The sequence below is a fragment of the Mus pahari genome, chromosome 9 (genome assembly GCF_900095145.1).
Source record: "Mus pahari chromosome 9, PAHARI_EIJ_v1.1, whole genome shotgun sequence".
NCBI lineage: Eukaryota > Metazoa > Chordata > Mammalia > Rodentia > Muridae > Mus > Mus pahari.
The window spans coordinates 64,420,290-64,424,998 of record NC_034598.1 but is presented as its reverse complement, the minus strand read 5'-3'; the positions used below and the strand labels follow the sequence as shown (position 1 = coordinate 64,424,998).

The 4,709-nt window shown below is 44.0% G+C and overlaps 1 pseudogene; it reads left to right on the top strand.

Annotated features, from left to right (window-relative positions):
* The first annotated feature begins 294 nt into the window (after positions 1 to 294).
* LOC110326166 lies at positions 295 to 684 on the top strand (annotated as a pseudogene).
* Positions 685 to 4,709: the final 4,025 nt, after the last annotated feature.

The following is a 4,709-nucleotide window of genomic DNA, read 5'->3' as shown; positions in this document are numbered from 1 at the left end:
AGTGAATACAGTCTCACTGAATAGATTTCCAAAATTTCCAGCTGAAAATAGAAAATGAAGCTGCTTTTCCAGGGGCGGGGGGGGGGGGGAATGGACTTCTTATGTCTTCAAGATGTCTAGAATTTACCCGACATAGCACCACCCACAGAGTACACATTTGATGTCTCTAAGCAAAGTTGTGTTAAGTCATATGACATCTCTTGAAAAGACTTGTGGGAGACCACACTGGGTTGCCAACGCTGCCCGCAGCCTCCACCGCCGCCATCGTGCCAGCCCCATGGGTCTCAGAGAGGTGGGTGACTCTCCAGGATGGGAGACAGGGCAATTTGGGAGCAGATTGGATCCAGCTTTATTCAGCATTACTATCAGTTATTTGATAATGACAGAACCCAACAAGGCGCAACTTAACACTGATTGTGTAATGCAACCATGCAATTCCAGGGGAAAGCTGCCATTGTGGAGAAGTTATCTAGCCTTCTGTTCCAGAAAATTCAGCATAGTATCACGGCGCAGGACCATCAGCCTACACCAGACAGCTACATTATCAGCATGGTTGTAGGCCAGCTCGAGGCTGATGAAGATCCCATCATGGGTTTCTACGAGAAGTTTCTATTAAAGAACATCAACGATGCTTGGGTTTGCACCAATGACGTCTTTAGGAGTGTCCTGCGCAACTTCGGCTGACCTCCTCCTGGCCAGGCAGTCGGGCTGTTTCCTCTTCCCTCTTCCTAATCTGATCTCATTCCTCCAGATACTCCAAATATCATACACAAAAGAGCAGGGTCGAAGCAGAGCCGGTGCAGTGGGCTTCGGTCACCGTGGTGCTGTGCATGTTTGGATGCTAGACTAGTCGCCATCAGACAGGAAAAGTTTGTGCTGTGCCAGCACATGCCTTGGAAGGACTTGAGTAACGCAAAAGATTGTCAGTTTTTGGTTTTGTTTTATTTTATTTATTTTATTTAATTTTTTATCTACTGACAAGTTGCTTTAGTAATCCAAAGAAATGAAGGAGAAACAGCTGCCTCACCAACCACTCAGATATTGATTTGTTCAAATGTTTCAGTGCCTCTTGATACAATAAAGCCACAAAAACTTTCTTAACAACAACAACAACAACAACAACAACAACAACAAGACATGTGAGCTACAGGGTGATAAAGACCTCAATTCTCCCTCCTTTGCCTTCCTTCATTTCCTGATAAATTTCAGGAAACATTTTCAAGTAACTATGGCCGGATCAAAGCTCATCGTTTCAAATCCTTTTGTTGGATGTTGTGTGCACTTTTAGAATAATCCCTTATGTTTTTGAGTTGAACACATGTTTGAGAAGTTTTTCATCATTTAAAATATATTACTATTCTCTCTCTCTCTCTCTCTCTCTCTCTCTCTCTCTCTCTCTCTCTCTCTGTGTGTGTGTGTGTGTGTGTGTGTAGTGTATATGTGTGGGAATGTGTAGCGTGGTCTGGTTCTCTCCTAACACCTTTACACAGTTACCAGGGATAGAATGCTGGTGGCCATGACACCTTTACCTGATGAAACTTTTGCTAGTTCCGTTTACTTATTTCTAAAGTGTGGGCCTTAAGTAGCACAGGCTGGCCTCCAAGTCGTTGTTGAGTCAAGGATAACTGCACTTCTGATCCTCCTGACTCTACCAACAGAGTATGGGACTTCAGAATCTGCCACCGACTGAGTTTATATGGTACTGGGGATTGAATCCAAGAGCTGCGTGCAAGCATTCTTATCAACCAAGCTGCTCCCTGGCACCCGAGCTGTTCTTTAGGTAGAAGCTTTTAGAAACTACGAAAATGGTTTTTTTTTTTAAATTATTGACTGTTGTTCTCATGCTGGCAATACAGAAGGAAAAGACAAGGCCATAAAGTTTGAGAGAATGGGAATGGAAGAAAAAAGCGAGCTACAAAACATTTCTCAGTAAATCATAATAACTACCGTTCTCCGAAGTGTACCGCTGTGTGTGTATGCTTAGACCGTGAATAAAATCCGAACTGGTCTCCTGGAGCCTTGAGATTAAGGGATGTGGAAAAGGGAATGTCTGCAGGCAGAACAACTGTGATGTTCAGAATGGAATTCTTTCATCTTTAGGCATCCCTTTCAATAGAAGTAGTGAGTCATTTAGCTCTCCGGGGCTAGAGATCGCCCCCACCCCCGCCACCGATTTTGTTTTAGGAGTATGAACCTAAGTAAAGACTATGTTGTGAAGCTAGTGAACCTCAAATCCTCCATGCATCCCCCCTCAACTCTGAACCTCTGGGACAATCCCCCCCCCCACACTCTTGTCATGTTTAAAGCTCACCTCTGCATTTCCAAGGGGAGCAATCATTAGTGGGAAGTAATGAGGGTAACAGATGCATGTCTCCACTCTACAGCAACTGTGTCACCAGAGGGCCTAGCACCGGCAAGGGACGCTCACGAGGAAACTTCACTTATTCAGATATTTACTTTCTTCCCTGTCCTACCTCATAACTCGCAGTTCTATTAGTTAATTGTTTTACACTTATTTACTTAGTGTATGTATGTGTGTGCATGTACGGAGGTCAGAGGACAGAGGAGGGAGTTGGCACACCTCTTAGGTGATTTCCTGAGATTGAACTCAGGTCATCGGGCTTGGCGGCAAGCCTTAACTACCAAGCTACCAAACTCTCTTTCCAGCTCATTGTTTCCATTTGATCATGAATGTTTTCTTCCAAAAACAAGAGTCACCAAATCTCTGAAAAGGACCAGATATAAAATATTATTGTATTTACCAGTCATACAGTCTTTGCTATAAATGTTCAACTCTGCCATTGTGTGTAAAAGTAGGGCATAGGCAAATATTAATGAATGGACATGTGTTCCAACAAAGATATACTTGTAGACACTAATATTTGGACTTCATACAATTTCATGTGATGGGAAATAATGACCCTCCTTTTGATTCCTCCACCAGTGTCATTATTCTTATCTCAGAGACTATTTTAAAATGGCTAACAAACCAGATTACCCTAGTTGGCTGTAGCTTTGTTAGCCTTTGCCATAGACTGTTAAAGTGAGAAGCCATATATTGGACTGGTACTGTCAGACACTATGTCATGACCATACATAAGTAATCTTGGGTTTGGCAGAAAAGGAGATTCTATTGTGCATGTCTAGCAAGTTACCAGATGATACAGTGACTGGTATGAGACCCGCACATCACACCTTGAGCAGCAAGGTCTACAAGCATCCCACAGTTAGGTCCATCCATGGAAGGGTCTGAATTTGAGGGGGACTGGGCAGAAGTGGAGAACTGTGACAGAGCCAAGTTGGCTTGTCTAAGTCAGGCTCGGAGAGGTTGGATGCAGGAAGACGTGGGGAGAGGGGCTCAGCAGGGTGGTGACTTTTTCTCACCACTGTTGAAATATTTGACAAAAGAAATTTAAGGAAGGAAGGGTTTATTTTTGTGTCATCGTTTCAAGTACTTCAGTCTACCGTAACAAGGCAAAGAATGACCTCAAGTGCTCGCATTGAAATCTTATCTGTGTCATGGCTGGAGACAGGCTTGTTCTGTGTCATGGCTGGAGGCCAAGAAGCAGAGAGGGTGACATGAAGGTGACAGGAATAATACAGTTCCTCCCCTTTCTCCACCAGAACTTGTCCCTACATCTTCAAGCTAGATCTTACCTCATAAATATCTGACAGATGTCTCTAGACAATTTCATCATCTTGGGACCAAGTGTTCAAACACATGAGCCTCTGGGGGCTGTTTCTTGTTCAAATCACAACAGCAGATCTTAGTTATTATAAGGCTATGAGGGCTGCGAGGGTGAAGGCTTTGCTGGTCAGTGATGCCTTTAGCAGGGGTCCTGGTGATCTCTGCAGAAATGTTTAAGAGGTGTTTGCTGAATAAACAGAAAGGCAGGAAAGAGAAGTTGGGCTGGAAGGAGATAAAAGGGGGGACAATCATGACCTTAATCTGTGGTCCTTTGAGTTTGACTCAGTAGAATCCAAGAGAAGGTAAGGGACACATATAACTTTAGGGCCTTTTGGCTACTAGGAAGTGTAGAAAATGGCCAGTCATGTCGGGAGGGAGAATTCTGTGTGACACTCCCTGGTTGGAGAATGAGCTGTTTCCACCAGCACTGAAGGACACTTGACTCAGCAGCACTGCCGGCTGGGAGGAAGAGTTCCAAGTGTGGGAACTCTGCTTGCCGTGACTCAGGTGGGCCAGCAGCCCCCCCCCAGGTAGAGCTCCTTCCACAGGTAGAGCCTCTTCCAATGCTCTTATGCAGACACTCATTCTATCCTTCACTGCACAAGGCCAAATTTTGCTCACAAGCATTTGAAGACTCAGGCTTGTGGGTGTACTTATGTCGAATGTTCTGCCATCTGTCTTCTCAAGGGCTTCTTTATACACTAGTTTAATTTATTTTGCCTAGAACACCAAGGGTTCTCTACATAGCAAAAGAAGCTGCTCTGAATATGAGATTAATACTTTTTCAGATGAAATGACTTTTCTTTTCTCTCCTTGAGCACATTTTTTTAACTTTACAAACTCTGAGGAAAGAGAACTCACCTGAATTTGTTAGAAGGCAGTCTGTCCTTGACTGCAGTGAACCGCAAGTGCAGCAGTGATGTTTAACCAGCCAGCTTCTTGGTCTTCTCCATTCGCAGTCTCTCCTTCTCGTCCATTGTATGCACTGTCACCCAGTTAATACAGATGCAGATTTTGAGGA